General features: G+C 39.5%; 1 protein-coding gene across 3 annotated transcripts in view; it reads left to right on the plus strand.

Annotated features, from left to right (window-relative positions):
* Window positions 1-19,164, plus strand: part of LOC122812030 — a 639,997-nt gene that overhangs the window by 347,121 nt on the left and 273,712 nt on the right. The gene's annotated exons all lie outside the window — the stretch shown is intronic.

Below are 19,164 nucleotides of genomic sequence, written 5' to 3' on the forward strand. Positions count from 1 at the left end.
CTAAAAACATAGTTTGCTTACTGCAACAGAGCTGTACATCTAGTGGTTTTACTCTGGCTGCAAGTGTTCCTGCTTTGCTAAATCCCCCCCCCAACAAAAAACAAAACAAAAAAAAAACAGATCTTGTGGTCTTATGGTCTTAAACACCTCATATAGACATCACACCCATGAAGAATCATGGGTGAAGAAGTAAAATGAACATAGCCAAATATCTAGTGGAATTAGTTCCTTGTTCTTCAGATGACATGGGAGCTGTCCTCAGCAGCTGCCCAACTGGGAAAATTCCTCATGGATGACACAGGGATATCATAACACAGGAAATTGGTGGAATTGTGGTGAGAGAGAGGCATCAGAAGGCAGTGAGGGCTATCATCAGAATTAGTGACAGACTCATGGCAATCAGACTACAGTGTAATAAAAGGGCAGTATTCATAATCTCAGCATATCCCCCACAGCAGGGTTGTGATAGTGAGGAAAGGTGTGCATTCAGACAGAAGTTGCAGGACCTATTGGATAAAGCAGGACAACATTAATTGGTGTTAATAATGGGTGACTTGAATGCACATATCGGGACAGACAGAACAGGATACGAGGATTGCCTGGGGTCACGTATGGGGCAATAGGAATAAAGAAGGAGAGGCCATTCTAGACTTCCATCTAGTAAATGGCTTGATAGTAGCCAACACATGGTTCAGAATGAGAGACAGTCACAAGATCACATATAAGAGTGGCCAACATGCAACTCAGTAGATATCCTCCTAGTAAGGAAAAGGCACTGGGGAAGAATCAATGATTGCAAAATCATCCCCAGTGAAACAGTCAGCCTGCAGCATAAACCACTGGTTGCCACAATCAGCTGCAAGCAGAGGTCAGAGAAGGCTCTAAGGTCAACAGAGACCAGGTTGAGGACCTGGAAGTTGACTGGGGAGAAAATACAACAGTTCAAGGAATTACTTAGGGCTCTAGCACCCCAAGAAGAGGAGGAACTAGGTGGAGTTGAAGAACAATGGCAGCGCCTCAAAACAGCATGTGTGAGGACTACAGAACAGACATGTGGCTGAGACAGATATGGAAATAAAGTACATAGGGAAAGCCAGTGGTGATGCAGAAGTCCAGGGAGTCATCAAAAGAAAGAAGGAGTGCAGGAAAAACTAGGAGATAGAAAAGACCAACCAGTCTAAAAAGGAATACTAGTTGGCTAACAAAAAAGCTAAGAAGTAGTTGCAATAGCGAGCTTCTGGAAAGTGACTCATTAGGACGCACAAAGAAACTATATCAGGTTGCAAAGCAGAGACAAAAAGATAAAGAAGATAGTTAGACACCCTTCATAAATGATGTCAGCAACAACCTGCTCACTAGTCCACAGGACATCAAAGACAGATGGAAGGAATATTTCCCGCAGCTTCTGAATGAATAAAACCCCACAGAAGCTGTACTGCCTCAGAAACAGCCTAGATGAGAGAAGAAGAGGAGCCCACCCTAGAAGAAGTAAGAACAGCACTAAGGAAAGTGAAGTCAGGAAAAACATCAGGCTCAGATGAGGTCACAGCAGATATGATGAAGATGCTGGGTAAGATAGGGGAGAAATGGCTCCTGAGGATACTTACAGCAGTTTGGAGAGAAGGGCGTATCCCAGATGACTGGAGAATAAGCATACTCATGCCAGTGTACAAGAACAAAGGGGACATCCACAACTGTGGGCAGTACAGAGGAATCAAACTCCTATCACACTGCATGAAAGTTTTAGAGAAGGTAATTGATGAACAGATACGCAAAGTAGTAGAATGTAAGAGGGGAGATTAGCAGTTTGGATTCAGATCAGGATGCAGCACAAATGACCCAATGCTTGCAGTGAGCCAGATAGTTGAGAAGAAGCTAGAGATGAGGAAAGAGTCCAACTGGGCATTCCTAGACTTGGAGAAAGCATATGACAAAGTCCCAAGAAAGCTGATCTGGGCAGTACTGTAGTGGTTTGAAGTCCCAGAAACATTGGTAGAATTAGTGCAGGCTATGTACAAGGACCCAATGACTCAAGTACGAACAGTGTTTGGCCTCACAAAGAGGATCTCAGTGGGAGTGTGTGTACACCAGGGTTCCGCTCTGAGCCCATTGCTATTCATACTGATGATGGACTACATTAGCAAACAGGTTGGAGGGGAGGGATCAACAAAGCTACTGTATGCAGATGATGTGGCATTACAGGCAGACTCTGAGCAAGAACTCCAGCAAAGTATAGAGCAATGGAATGCAAAACTGAAGGCACATGGGATGAAACTAAGCACAGGTAAGGCAGTGATAATGGCAGCAAATTGGTGAAATCAAAAGAAGCTGAGAATTAAGATAGAAGAGAAGATAGTAGAACAGGTAAATAGCTTCAAGTATCTTGGAGGGGTGGTTGAGGAGAAGGAAAGTATGAATGAAGAGATCAAAGCTAGAATCATAGGGGCTGCAGCCAACTGGCATAGAGTGTCAGGTGTAGTCAATGACAGAAGAATTCCAAAGAAGCTGAAAAGTAAGCTGTACAAGACAGTGGTGTGACCAGTACTACTGTGTGGTACAGAAACCTGGGCAACAAAGGCAGAGCAGATGAAAAAGCTAGAGATGATGGAAATTAAGTGCCTGAGAAAGGCTGTAGGATGCACTCTGTGGGACAGATGAAGAAATGAGGACATAAGAGCAGAAGCCAAAGTAGCTCCAATTGCAGGAAAGATAAAAGAGAACAGATTGTGGTGGCTTGGACACATGCAGAAAAGTAGAAGACAATCTGGTAAAGAAGATTTGGGACAGACAGGAACAGGGTAAAAAGAAACTAGAGCATCCAGCAAAGAGGGGAATAGATTGTGTGAAAGAAGATCTGCAACAGTCAGGCATGAGTGTCGAGGAAGGCAGGAGTGTAGCATTGAATCAAGAGAGATGGTGACAGTTAACACGATTCCCTGACCATATGTAGAAAAATGGGAAAAAAGGGGGCTGATGATGATGATGACACAGGGATACTACAGTACCCATCACTGTACAATCAAGAGAATTCCATGCGAATGACATAGGAAGTACTGCAACACCCACCACCTGCACAATTGTCCACATGAATGGCACAGGGCCCACTTGCACAATCAGGAGAATTTCAGATGAGTAACCCAGGGAATACTGCAGCATTAACTTGCCTGCAGTAGTAATGAACATCTTTAAAGTATTTGTCTAGAGACAGCTACATGAGTTAAAAGAAGTGATAAGGATATTAGGCTGCAGAAGCCTGAATTGCAAGTGAAGTACCTACTCAGATGCACATAGAAACTGTAACAATCTTTGGATGATGAAGACAACTGTAACAGGAGAAATACCTTTCAAATTTATGGGCTAGTAAGAAGGCTATGAAGGACAGGTGATTATTGCCTTCCTTAAAATGTGAGTCTCAAACGTCTTAAAATTAGATCAAACCTGTCGCTCATCTGGTCAGGATAAAATAGATGAACAGTTGTGGGTTCAGTTAAAGCAGCTTTATTATATACAAACACATCAGGATTGAGGCTTAGTAACTTAAACTTAAATAAACTTAGAAACAGACTGACTATTACATCCATGCATCTTAACACTTTGGCTGTTATCTCAAAATGGCACTGCTGCCTGCATGTGCTCACTATTTATATGCTCAAGATTGCACTTGGAAATGCTTCTTTAAGTTACAAAACATGCTCTGTTCAACAAAACACAACCCTTAAATAGCGAATAAGCTTACAGTTCCATACTGCTGAAGTGTACAGCAAAGGTAAAACTGCACATTGTAATTGTACGTGTCCTTTATTTTCTGAAGAGTAAATGGTACTTTGTGGAGCCTGTGTTATCTAAGTATGGAATACCTAGAGGATGCAATACATTGGGACAAAGTTTTCTTCAGTTGTATTTCTGAGAGATGTGAAGTCATGTGGTAAATAATTTCACTGCTCTATTCAAATAAATATCTTGTTAGAGGGTGCTGTGATCTTTGTCACAAATTTACCACTGCAGTTCCTGTTTCATAAGGAAATGGAAAAATAGACTTGGAGCATATATGCAACAAGGGTTGCAAGGTAGTCCCAACCTCAGCACTTATCTGCCAACTACTCTTTGTTTACTTTAATGAAAACAATAGGAACAATGACAAAGCCCAGACTCTCTTAACATGTCTAGGATCTTTCATAAGTACTATAGATGTTATTAGTCCTTGTTCTCTATCTGTCATCATAGTAAAGTACAGCAGTATAAGTAAACTTACCATAACCATATATGTTTGAATGACCATTGCTGCAGTAGCCTAAGCTGTATTGGCTTATATCATGCATTGGATATAAGTGCCAGAGAGCTTGCAAAGCTTCAAGGCACCTGCCACATGCCTAAACCATTAGTCAGCTTGAGCTGAGATGACTAAAATACAGGTTTTGACGCCAAGCCCTTCAAAGTTTGCATGCCAACTGAGAGGTGGCTGACCCCTGAAAGATATTGCTCGGAACAACAAAAATAAATGTCCATACCCTGACATAAAAAACACAACAAAAATAGGGGGGGTGGAGGAAACAGCTACTGCCTGTAGACTATTTACTGTTCTTTTCCTTAAATTATACCATGTGGTGGATTAGGTATACCTTGGACTCCAGGCTGTTTTCAAACCATGGGCACCCAGCATATATTTTAGGGCCATGAAAGCATTCTTTTGGATTCACCTTCCCGATTGCATTGTCCATGCTGGAGTGAATGACTTGAGCTGTACCTCCCTGGACTACATGAAAAGAGACATGGAAGAGCTCTCGGATCATGTGGCCCAGGCAGGTATGACTCTAGCCCCGAGTAGCATCCTGCCTTTGCCCAGAATGATACCACAGTATAAGGACTTGACTTCAACAGTTGGCTAAGGTTCTGGTGTCATTCAAAGGGGATCCAGTATCTGTCTGCTTGGTAAGACATGATCGACAAACCATGATGCTTTGCCAGAGATGGTCTGCACCTGTCACCCCTGGGATGCAGGTTACTGGCTAAAGTTCTTGCCACCCCTATAGTGCCTTTTTTAGGCAAGATTCAAAGGAGAAAACCACCACCATAACAGATACAAGCATGCAAAATCTGAAGGTAATGCTACTCAATGCTAGAAGTCTAAACCTCAAAATGCACTCTCTCGAGCCACTCCTAAAAATAGAGAACATTGATATCTGTGCAGTAACTGAGACCTGGTTCAAGGCTCCAGAGAACACCCCTGCAATACCAGGCTACAACACTTACCACACTTTTCTGCCACAAAACCAAGACCGAAATACTAAAGGTGGAGGAGTGTCCATATTCACCAAGGATATTCACACCTCCAGGCTAGTTGCCCAACACAATGCATCTAAAATTCTCCAGGTGCAACTAACACTAGGTAAGACTGCAATCCAAATTATAGCTTGCTACAGATCCCACACCATGCCCCAAGATTCTCACTGCACCTTTCTAAACATACTGGAAAATATTAAGATACAACCAAACACCCTAATACTGGGTTATTTCAACTACCCTGTCATTAACTGGGAAAACTACTCGGGTACCAACTCCTTTTCCCAATGGTTCTTGGAATTCATAAATTCCAATGCTCTGGATCAACTAATCCATTGTCCCACCAGGGGCTCCAATATCCTAGACCTGGTCATACCAAACATGGGAGATAGATGCTCCACACCAGTGGTCACCCTCTCATTGGTCAGGTCTGACCATAAGCAAATCACTCCTGACATCCACATCCCACCCACACCCTCCCCAGTAAGGAAACCTCCTTAAAAACATCTCCAAAGCTAACTTCATGCTACTGAAGTCAGAAGTGACAAACTTCATGACACCCATGCAGACGGGATCTGAAAGTTCGACTGCAGAATCTTACACTAAGGTACTGTACAAGCACATCCACTTGTGCATGAATCGCGCCATCCCAAATAGAACCAAAATGCTCTCCTCCAAAAAAAGGAAGCCAATCTGGTGGTTCCTGCTATAAACAAATTATACAACAGAAGGAAGAAACTGTTGCAGAAAAGAGGAAAATTCCAGGATGCAAAAAACTCCCTCACCAGCCTCAGTAAGAAGCTGAGATCCCTCATAAAATCCTCAAAAGCTAGTTACAAAAATAAAATTGCCAAAGATTCCAAAGACAACCACAAGTCATTCCATAGTTATGTCAAGAATCTAAATGGCAATGCTCAGATCTGCTCTGAGTTTCAACAGAATGGCATTAAATATACTGATCCCATAGATATTGCCAATATCCTGGCAGATCGATTTAGTGCCAACTTCACCCCTCCTCTCACCCCCTAAAGGGCCCATCTCAATACCAGAAGATTGCCAAATTCTGGTAATCATGGCCACACAGGTAGAAACCACACTCTCCAAAGCTAAGAATACAGCATCCATGGGACCATATGACATCCCAGGCTATGTACTACATGAACTACAAAATAAACTGGCACCTCACCTAAGTATCATGTTTAATCTTAGCTTCACCTCGGGCTTCATGCCCACTGAGTAGTGCACAGCTACAGTTATCCCACTCCACAAGGGGGAATCCGCCTTGGATCCCAGAAACTACCATCCCATCAGTCTGACGAGCCTGATCTGCAAGGGCATGGAACACATTATCATGGAACTTATAAACAAAGACATTGGCAATCTTCAAACTGTGGACCCCACCCAGTTTATGTTTGTGAAGGGCCGATCTTGCCTCCTGAACCTTATTAACTTCTTCAAATCAGTCTCCAGAGCTGTGGACGAGGGTAAGGCGGTCCACACAGCCTATCTGGACCTCGCCAAGGCCTTCGACACCATCCCCCACTCTGGAATCATAGATAAACTTACCAAGCTGGGCATAAATCCCTATGTCACTCGATGGGTTGCCAACTGACTTATTGACAGAACCCAGACTGTAAAAGTAGCTGATTCCAAATCCAGCTCCAGACAAGTGACAAGTGGAGTACCTCAGGGTTCAGTCCTGGGATCACTCTTGTTTGGCATCTACTTCTCTAAAGTAGAGGACAACACTAAGGGACTCTGGCTAACAAAGTTTGCAGATGACTGCAAACTGGGAGCCATTATTGAATCCCCAAATGATGTGGATATTCTACAAAGGGCCTTACAGAAACAGATGCCTGGTGCCAGAGCCATGGGCTCAAGCTCAATGCCAAGAAATGTATTGTTATCCCCTTTGGGAAAAAACATGTACCCATGAATTACCACATAGGTGGCAGTACACTAAACATCAAAAGTGTGATGAGAGACTTAGGGACACAGGTGGACAGTTGTCTCACTTTCGATAACCACATCACCACAACAGTCAGGAAATCCTTCTAAGTGGCACACCTCATTACTAAGGGCTTTTCATCCAGAAAAAAAGGAGGTCATTGTCCCACTGTACTCATCCCTCATTAGACCCATTATAGAGTATAATGCCCCATTTGGTATGTACCTCACAAGACATCTGCAACATCTGGAAAGACCACAGAAAGAATCACAGGCCTAAAGCAGATGCCATATGCTGACCGTCGAAAAAAACTCCAGCTATACTCTGTGGCATATTGTCTACTCAGAGGTGATCTCTGCTTAACATAGAAGGCTATGTCAAACCCTGAGCTGTTGGACATGCTCCACTTAAAGAAATCCCAATCCCTCAGAGCCACATGCTCCAGGGATCTAAACCTTCTCATCACAGTGAACAAAACATGCTGGAGGGATAGGTTTCTGACCCAGAGACTCCCAATACTCTGGAATAGAGTGCTCATACATGTCAAACAGAGCGCCTCCTTGGCCCTCTTGAAAAGGAACCTTGATGATTGGATGGGAGATAGGAAATTCACCCCGAGGATCATGTCAGTTGCCCTGCTAGACAGAGAAGTAAATATCGTGGTAAGAAATATCCAGGGAATTGTTAAGGCTAAGCTTGTATAGGTCCTAGGGCCGATAGCCTAGTACCAACCTAGGAACCTATAAATTATATTTCTTGTTTAATATGGCACATTTTCAAGAGTATATTTTAAATGTATAGTCTTGCACGTTTTTCCAGTAAGCAATGAAACAAAATGGATTAACTAATAATAACAACTATACCAGTTTTAATACATTTCAACCATAAAATTTCACTAAAATTGGTTTCACTGTAATTCATCTATATCCATAGTTATCAATTGTGGCCACATTATTGATTGTGTACACATATGTCTGATTGTGATAAAACTGACCACAGTTTGCTTTACACAAATGCACACTAGTCCACCAAAGACACACTAGTGTCTTTTTAACTTTATCATTTCAGTAGGATCAGTCATTTTTAAGACATCACCCAGACCCAGCAATCATAGCTACATTATTCATTCCATCCTTCTCAGATGTATGTGTAAAAAAATAACTGTAATAATGACTAAAGTAACATATCTGAAATTTGTTTCACACAAACATCATAACCATAGTAAAGTATTCCAAGTTAATTCACACACACTCACTTGCTGACTTTTCCTGCAAACCAGATAAAAGACTATTTAAAAGGATGAGTGTAAGATACTTTCATCCACAGATAATCCCCAGCCCCCAACCCCATCAGCAGCGATATTTTATACTCCTTATTGTTATGAAGAGATAAATTGAATGTACTTTATTGGTAGCTTTGGAAGAACTACATCACATTATAAGGCCATGCCACGTGTAGCACATTTTAAATAGAAAAGTATTTATGATGAGAACTTAAGAAGTATTAACCACCTAATAAAATATGTTAAGTTAATATGAACAACCTTTGCAGAAGTAAAATTCATCTGAATAATTCCACATTAAATAACTACTATTAATGGAGATGCTGCTGTTGGCAAACAACTTTGCATTTCAATGTTTCATTTACAAATGTAGTGTCCACAACCTTGAAGAATAAATCACCCATGTTGCATTAACTGGTGTGCTAATGATATTTCCATAACATTTCCTGAACTAGATCCACTATGCAATATAGAATGAAAAAAACAGCCACATGATCATTGTTAGTTACTAGGCATGCAGTGCAGGAGACCATTAAGGAGCCTAGCCCAAACTCTCAATATCCCATAACATTATCTATTTAAGTGACTTGCTCAAGGTTACCCAGTACGTAAATGAAGGTGGAAAAATTCAAACAATGCACCATTTGCTCAGCAAGCAAGCATCTCATTAACAAGTCACAGCTTTAGCCCTATGCATTAACTGCAGACAAACTAAACATTTTTAATTAACTGCGGGAATCCTTTTACCATCCAATCTTTTAGAGAAGGTTTGTATCACAGTAATTTGCAAAGACTGTGTAATAGATGCTGAAGATCAGACAGTTCTGATCATCCCAACAAATAATACAGACTATATGACCTTTCAAATCTCAACCCCTTCACAGTTACAGTTGGCAGTAAAGAATGTACTGCAAAATATAGTACTAAAATTAAAAATGCTTATACTGTGTTACACATTCCAGGCCTATTAATGAAATGATTCATTTTTAGTGCAATGAATAAAGCAAAATGATTAAAGACAACATTGATGCTGCAGCAGCTTATGTTCAACAACCCACAAATCATGCAAATATCAGAATATTTAGTAATGAATACAACAACATTTTTTTCCCCCTTGAGGGCTTACATGCTAGCAAGACACCTATATCTTCTCAAGACTAGCTCTGCCATCTGATGTTACTCAGTACAGGTCTGACCTACCCAAATGGTTGATAATACTATATTGTTTAAAGGTTATGTAATCAGAGTCAGCATAGCCAGACTGTGATAAAAGCAGGCCCTATGCAGGGTAATGAACCAGCCCCCAACCAGCCACAACAATATCCCATTACTTGGCTTTCTCTCCCAAATTACTGTGAAACACTGTTTTTATTTACTTTTACAGTTATCACAGAGATTATATTTACTTTGTTTTAAATCTTACACCAAAAACACTGACAGACATCTAAACAAAACAAAGCACTCTTGCATGGACAACAGACTTAACATTAGAAACAGTAAGCTTATCTTTCCTTGAATCTCACTGTTAGTAAAATGCATATGGCAGTCCATTAAACTACATCAGATGTGCTGGAATTCATAATCAAATAACTTGGAGTGAAGCACTAATTAGCAGCCACGTGAAGAGTGCCGGTAAGGCATAGCACATTTGTTAACAGTCCGGGACAGCCCTGTGGAAACAAATGTCCCTATTCTGAGACGGCCCAGGATTACCCTCTGTTGAAGTAACTTGATCAGAATCGTAGAGAAGACAAAAGACTGAGATAATTAAGCTTTACGGGAAGTAGCTCTTTAAAAACTCATAGCCTTACTTATCTGCATAAAGTGGAAGACAAACTGTTGTAGCCAAAGCACATTGTTTTTGCAGGCATACAGTTTTGAAATGCAATCTAAATTAAAAATGTATACATAATTAAAACAGTAACTGTAAACTCATAGACTTCATGCTGTTATTTTTTTTCACAGCTAAATAATAAAAACACTGTCAACATAGCAAGGAAACCAAGGATCATACCCAAAGTACATGCCTAATGTGATGCTGCTCATGTTTACTAAAATTAGTTCATTCTTCCTTTATACCATAACTACACTGGTTCATAGTTATTTGCTAGACTTGCAGTCCAGGGGACCATTGAGAAGCCTGGCCAAATTTCCAGTTGTCCCAAAGCACTGTCTCATTAAGTGACTTCCTCAAGGTCACACAGTAGGTAAATCAGGGATGAGGGAATAAAACAATGTGTCAAAGGATCTGCAGCGAACAGCCTTAACCCACTGTACCAGCTGTGAATCCAAAACAACATCTGCCCAGCCACTCCACAGAAACAGCAGGCAGAATAAATTCTTTGCAACAAAACTTTTTTAAAAAAAGTTAAGTGCATTCATCCCTTATAAATTTAGGACTTCATCAGCTAATCACAAACGGACCATATCTCCTTTTTATAAAAATCCATATAATCACATGACCTGATCACACCAATAAATTCTGATTGAACCGCTAATTAAATGAACAATTAAAATGACAAGTTCAATAAAAACAGAATAATGTCCTTGTTTTCAAACAATTATTTACATCTTCAAAGCAACTATCCTTATTAAAAAAAAGAGGAGTTTGGTGGAGGGACAAATGGTTAGCTATCTAGAATTGTTTTGGAAGATGGCAAACTAAAGGATAAATTGGAACATTTAGGTGGGATGTTTTGGACAGAGGTTACCCAAGGACATTATTGTTGGAAATAAGAGATGAAATTTTAAAGAAAAGTCAAGACAGATTTTTTTCCCATTATTGAACAAGGATATAACCCCCACCGATTCTGAGTTGAACAATGGAAGCAGTAATGATTCAGAGAGTTTTGACTGTGCGATTATTTTAAAATTTGGATGGGAAAGTATGAACATAAAGTCACTAATCCAGAGGAAATGGAAAATCATTGAATTTGATACTGACTCCTAAGATATTAGGGGTATAACACAGTTTGTATACAAGAGACAGCCAAATTTAAAAGAGAAATTGGAAGCGGAAGCTACTAAAATAATATTGAGTGGTAGTAAAAGCTTAGGACTAGGAAGTGCAGATTCTGTGCACAATATAAAATACATAATATATAAATGAGAGAGTTGATTATTAAAGCTGTACTTATTCTTTTAAGTTTTCCTGAGGCATTGATTGTACCTCTGTACTTGGCTTTTTGTAATGATTACCATTATTTTTATGCAGGTAAAACTGAATGCATATTGAAAAAGATAATTTATCAACACTATGATGACATTAGTATTTCAAACTGTAACAATACATGGTTTAAAGAAAAAGAATTGCAACAGTAAGAAGAAGCTTTCCTTTTAGCATTGGAACAGATATTATTTAGCCTGGGGGGTCCTTGAGAACGTACATTAGAGTATTGCAAGCTTCTTTGGCAAGTGTGGTTAAATGCCTGTGAACCCCTTGGACTGAATGATGCACTTTCTTTAACTAGTTTACTCAAACTATGAGCTGCTAAAGTATTGCTTTAAATAAATATGGAACTTCTTCTATTTTCATTGAACTTATTTTAATTGTACATTCAATTAATAAGTTGTTTGATGAGTATTTATTGGTGTGATGTTTATTTGTGCTTAGTTGTGATAAAGTTCTAAGTTTATAACAGACAAAAGCACTCGCCTTTTTATTAAAAGGTTTTATTTTAAACAACTGATTTTGCCTGTTGTTTCTGTCAACTGGTTGGGCTGAGGTTGTTTCAGATTCTTGTTTTATTTATTTATTTTTTTTCCAAGGCTCTAGCTTCCTTTTTGTGGTTTTCTCTGTACCAACTGACAGACTGAAATAAAATAGAAGGGAAGGATTCAAACCTCACATCTTTGACTCAAGAAACAGGTTACAAATAGAAGAGTGCAATGCAGGAACCTTCTATTTATATACAGACAAAAACAGATGTGACAAGCAAATGGAGGTGAAACAGTTCAAATCCTATACTTTTAACTACAGGATGCATTGCATTAATATATCACAGAACTCTAATGATTGGCATTATTGACAGACTAAACATCAGTGAGTTTAAACTTAGTGATTTATCAGAAACTGAAGAATATAATGAATGTCTGGAACCTAGCCCCCAAATTAGAGTGCATACAAGCAGAGCTGAGTATTTGGTCTAGCACTCTCAATCCCTTTTCTCACTAACCTCCCTGTAAACCACAGTGTCTTTGAGTGCCCCTTACCCATGGTAAATATCTTTCATACAAGATATTATTTACACACACATGATTCCCAGGGAAGGCTGGTGACATTTTCCAGTTCCATATAACTTTCTTCCTGGAAGAGTAGCTCTGACACCACCCTGGAATGACCAGGGACCTCCAGTAACCTGGTGCTCCTAATTAAACCAAATATGAATCAATGCACATTAATATTTTAACTGGTAGTAGGGTGAACCTTTCTTGCCAAGCAGAGGAGAGACAGCTTGTTAACATACAGTGGTAAATGATACCCCTCCTCTCAGATAAAAATAGCAATTATATATATAACTTGACAGGAATAAGAGTTAAAAATTAATAAATGAACTTTACATAAACAATAAAGCCGACAGTACAGTAACAGACTAAATATTCAGAAGAATTAGAAAGTGTCCAAGAAACACAGAAAGAACAGTAAGTTACACAGATGGGAATATTTTATATTTTATTTAATATGAACTTTCATTAACACAACATTGTAACAGACTATTATGACAACACTACAACCATCCTGTCCTGACCTCCCTTGTATCAAATTGAGATGTGAATATGTAATGAAAAAAAATTAGGTTAGCTACATATATCTGTTTCACATTCAACCATTAAGTGAAACAAAAATGAAGCAGGCAGCCAGGCTCCACACAAATATTTAATAAATTAAGCGGTTTCGTCTGAAAATACAAAGGACTTCATCTGTCAGTTTCACACAAAAGCATTTAATTTATTAAATATTTGTGTGGAACCTGGCTGCCTGCTTCATTTTTGTTTTCATTTGTTGGAGTTTTTTTTGTTTTTAGTATTCAGCCATTAAGCTTAACATTTTAAATTATATGTTACCATATTTAAACACGTACTTGCCTGTATTGTTATGACAATTGTTATTTTGGTTTTATACGTATTACTTATGAGTTCACTTTATCTTGCTTAATAAATCCCTGCATAGGTAAACACTGTTCTTCTTACAAGCATAAATTATGTCTGCATCTGTTATTGAAATGGTTTAAGCTTTAATAACATTGATTTAGGTGGTATTTCATAATTATTGCCCTGCAAAAATTTATACCTAGTCATTCAAAAATCACGCAGTATATTCATTAAAGTAAGTTATACATGACCTCCAAAGTAACATTGCAAAATTATTTTATAAAAAATAAATATTTCAAAAAGTATTTTTATGTACAGTCACTACTTTTAGAAGCATTTCTGCTCATGAAAGCAGATAGTCTGGCATTTCGATCAGTGCATCTCTCTCTCTCTATTTATATATATGGTTGCATCTGAGAAGAGTTAAAAGTCCTACTAGCAAATGCTTTTTAGTAATTAAAAAAAAAAAACATTTTCACTGGTGGTTTTGCTGGGATTTGTTTTTTTATGATATTGAGTTACAGCGGGGTAAGGGAATTTGTCCTTAACGCACTGTTATGTGATCTTGGAATTCGTATATATAATTAGCAGGGTGTGTGTGTATGTGGGGGGGGGGGGTTGCAGGGGGATTTACCCCTGCAAAAACTACTTTTAGTTTGTGCAGTTTTCTATCATTTTAGATTCACTCTGAAATTATCACAATTTTTTTCATTCATGTCTGATATTTCATGAGACAATCATTCATAAATATATATCATATCATAGATATTTAAAAGAATATTTCTTGACAAAACCAATGCTACTTTATATATGTAGCATTTACACAACAGTCATTTTTTGAAAAATATTGTCATATATCACTTTTCTAATCTGCATTTATATCTGTATAGTTCCAGGATTTTAAAAGAAATGGAAACATGGTATATTTTTATTTACTGTACCTGCAGCTGTGATACTTAATAATGAACATAATTCAAAATGCTTATTACAAAAAACTTTTTGGATATTCTGTTATACATAATAATGAATATTTATTAGGCCTCACTGAGACCAGTGACTTGTGTCAGAACCATGGCCTTAATCTCAATGCCAAAAAATGTGTCATCATCCCCTTTGGGAAAAACCCGGTTCTCATGAATTACCACATCGATGGTAGTCTACTGAACCCAGAAGGTGTTATAAGAGATCTGAGAACACAGGTTGACAGTAACCTCTCTTTTGACCACTGCATTGCCATTGTGTGCAGAAAGTCCTTCTATGTGACACAAAAAATAACTCAGAGAGGAAATCATTCCTTGAACTGAACATTAAAGCCAAAAAGCAAATAAAATTAGACAAAGCCCTCTATTATAAATCCACCCTAAACTCTACCAACCACAACCCTAAGCAGTCTTGGTCCACTATTAACACTATCCTCCACCCAGGGAAGGTTGATACCCCCCAGCCATCCATTCCCCCTCCTCCAGCAGTATTGCTGAATCCTTCAACAAACACTTCACTGAAACTATAACATCTCTAAACAAACAACACTTCCCTACAACAGCCCCCCAACTCCTAACCCTAAACCCCCCACTCGTCTTTTTTTCTTCACCTCAGTACCTACCTCCAACATAAAAAGACTATTGTCAAAACTTAAACCCACCAAACTTGCATCTGACAACCTCCCCTCTGAATACTTGAAAATTGCAGCTGATACACTAGCCTACCCAATTTCAATTCTAATCAACCATTCTATAATAGAAAGCTATGTTCCCGCAATATGGAAGATATTGCACATCATTCCCCTCCACTGAACTCTCCAATTACCGCCCCATTGCTAGCCTCTCCCCTCTCTCCATGATACTTGAAAAATGTATCAATACCCAGGTCTCCAACTACCTCCTAGCTAATAATCTCCTCTCCAAAACCCAACATGGTTTCAGGCCATATCAAATCACTAACTCCACTCTGCTCTCCTTCACCAACACTGTACTTCATCACAAAAACAATGGCCTCTTTTCTAATGCGATATTTCTAGATCTCTCAAAGGCCTTTGACATGGTATCTCATGAGCTACTACTCTCTACTCCTTCCAACCTCTCTGTCTCACAGTCAGCCTGCAACTGGTTCCAAAGCTATCTACACAGACACCAGCAATCAGTAATCTGGGACGATAACATATCACCTCGCCTCCCAGTTACTCTCGGAGTTCCCCAAGGCTCTATCCTTGACCCTCTACTATTCTCACTTTTCACTAACTCTACATACTGCCACCACACAAGCATCTTTTATACAGTATGCAGACGACTCTACTCTCATCCTGCTCTGCCCCCACTCTACCAGAACTTCAACAAATCACACAGGAATCATTCTCTTCTGTAGTAAGCTGGTTATCCAATGCTCAGCTCCTACTCAACCCAAGTAAAACAAAACTTCTCCTGTTCCAACCTTCCAAAGCCTCCCAAAACACCACCCACTTCAACATTCTCGCTAAAGACAATACCATCATCTCTCTTTCAGAACACACAAAATTACTTGGTGTGGAAATAGACAACAAACTTAGATTTGACACCCACATATCTCTCACAATAAACAAAGTTCACAAGAAACTTGTTGCATTATATTGAAGCTGCCAATTCCTAACCAAGGTGGCTAGAAATTCCATAGCCAATTCCCAGCTAATCTCCACCCTACTCTATGCATCCCCCATACTTACCAACCTTAGACAGACCTTCACAAGCTGGATGCTTGTTACAACAAAATTGCTAAATATGCCACTGGAACCTCCTATTGCAGCCATCATTGTATCTCCCTTAAAGAACTAAACTATCTAGAACTCCCACAACTCCTTCACTTTAATTAACTCACCCTCACTCATAAACTTATTAACCACCCCCTTAACATCCCTTTCCTTCAAATCCTTCTCCAACCCTATCACTCCAGTAGGCACCTAAGATCAAGAAACAAAAATCAACTCACTGTTATCAAACCCAAAAACTCAGCAGGAGAAGCCATATTTTCATGTACCATATCTAAACTTTGGAACAATCTTCCACCCTCTATAACTACTCTACCTTCCAGCAGCCTTTTCAAGACTGCACTCAAATTCCACTTAAATTTGCACTGGCTTTGTCCTTGTTCTAATCCAGACTAACACCCCCTCTTCCCCCCCCACCTAGACTCTTAACCCAACTATACTACCACCACTACTAACCACAGTCAGAATTAGCGAGTTGTCTTTACATACGTTAAAATCTTGTCTGACAACTTTATTACTAATATTATAAACGACAATAAACTATCTTAACTTGCAATATTTGCTGTATATACTGTTGATAATCAATATCTTGTTGTATTAAAGCCAACAACCTGCAATGTTGTTTACTATTGCTGCAACTCTGTATCTCTATTTATCATGTACATGATGTGGAGCTTTTCTCTCGAGGCATCCGCTGAAAAAGTACCTGCGTCCAGTTGGAATTTCCCGGTAAACAAATGTAAATAAATAAATAAAATAAATAATAAAAATCTCATTACTGAGGGTTTTGCATCCAGGAAGAAAGAGGTCATTGTCTCCCTCTACTCTTCCCTCATTAGGCCAATCATCAAGTACAATGCCCCATTTGGCATGTACCTCACTAAACACCTGCAACAACTGGAGAGGCAGCAAAGTGCCTCACAAAGAGGATCCTAGTCCTTAAACATCTGTCCTATATGGACAGACTCAGAAAAATCCAACTATTGTCTGTCTCATATTGCCTACTTAGAGGCAATCTCTACTTGACTTACAAAGCCCTGTCTGACCCAGCTCTGTTAGAAATGCTACATCTAAAGAAATCACAATCCCTCCACACCACATGTTCCAGAGACCTCAACCATATTACCACAATCAACAGAACATGCTGGAGGGGCAGGTTCATAACCCAGAGATTGCCCATGCTATGGAATAGACTTCCCATACATGTCAAGCAGAGCACCCCACTGGCCCTCTTCAAGAGAAATCTTGATGAGTGGATGGGAATTAGAAAATTCACCCCAGGGATCACTCCAGTAGCTATACTTAACAGAGGCACAGGGAACTAAGTTCTGGTGGCACGATGCCAGGGTAATGCTATGGACTAGGCTTGTAAAGGCTCCAGGGCCATTAGCCTAGTACACACCTATGAACCTATATTGTGCCATTAACAGAATTCATTATTATTTATGGAAGATGTTTGTTGTTCTATAAAAACTTTCATTGAATTAAACTATTTTAACCAAGAATATGATGAGCCTAGACATTAGCTGATTTCAGACTCTGGATCCTAATTGGTTTGGTTTTATGAAAGGTAGATTATGGCTACTCAGTCTGGCTGTTATGAAACAGTTACTGAAGCCCTTGTGGAGGGTCAGACAGTCTATACTTCATATTTTGACCTGGCCAGGGCATCCAGCACCATTCATCATGCAGGTAATATTGATAAATTTACCTATATAAACATTAATCCTTACTTCATTTGTTGGCTTGGTAACTGGCAAAGTGAAAGAACCCACATAGTAAAGGCTGGGGGAATCTCTCCCAAGCAAAATGTGTCAAAAGTGGAATGTCTTGCAGGGCTCTTTCCCAGGCCACCCTCCACTTTAGAGTCTAATTTGCTGATCTGAAAGCAGAGAGCAAGGGTCTATGACTGACAAAACTTAGCTGATGACTGCAAACTGGGGTGCGGTTGTTAATTCCCCTTCTGACACTCAGTGTTTTTTGTAATTACCATGCACACACCCTCAAAACAAAAGACTGTATTGTTGTCATCTTCAGTAAATTGAGTACTTTTGTTTTATTACACGCAGTGGTGCAGCGGTAGTGTTGTTGCCTCACAGCAAGAGGTTCTCCCATTCGATTCTCAGCTGGAGTGCGGGGAGTGCCTTTTGTGTGGAGTCTACATGTCCTCCCCGTGGTTGGGTGGGCATTCGAAAGACATGCGTAAATGGGCATGCCTTCGTTAAAGGTTGAATGTCGAGCTGGCACCTCGGCGTTCATGAAAATCTGCTGCCAATCATTAGCGGACCGGAGTTCCGCTGTGGCAACCCCGAACCAGGAAAAGCCAATAGACAACAACAACACATCATGTATGTTCCTCTCAAAATGAGCACAGTCATTAGAAGCCTGTATATTCTGATAGTGAGCTTACCTTTGGTCACCATATCTCAGTTGTGGTTTAATAATCATTCTACTTAATACATTTTATCCATGTGGTCATCTCCTCCAGGTCCAAGGAAGTGATAGTTCCAGTATATACATCCCTCATTACATCTATTATTGAAAGCAGTGCCCTTCAGCATTTATCTCTCTAGACATTTAGAATCTAAAGAACACAGATAAAAGGAGTAACTGTGGTAAACGAAACCTACTCGCTACAAAAAAGCACAAATGCTACTTGGGTGCCATCTGCTTTTTTTATCCCTCTAACACCTAAAACACCTTAAAAAGCTATAGAAATTCCAAACCAAAAGGATTGGATGCCCATTCACCCCCTTTCTTTATACTGTTTCCCATAGAAAATTACATGATGACCCAATGGCTGGCTTTTTGCACTGTGAAACATAC

The sequence above is a fragment of the Protopterus annectens genome, chromosome 9.part0, assembly GCF_019279795.1.
Source record: "Protopterus annectens isolate FY-2018-M chromosome 9.part0, PAN1.0, whole genome shotgun sequence".
Taxonomy (NCBI): domain Eukaryota; kingdom Metazoa; phylum Chordata; order Ceratodontiformes; family Protopteridae; genus Protopterus; species Protopterus annectens.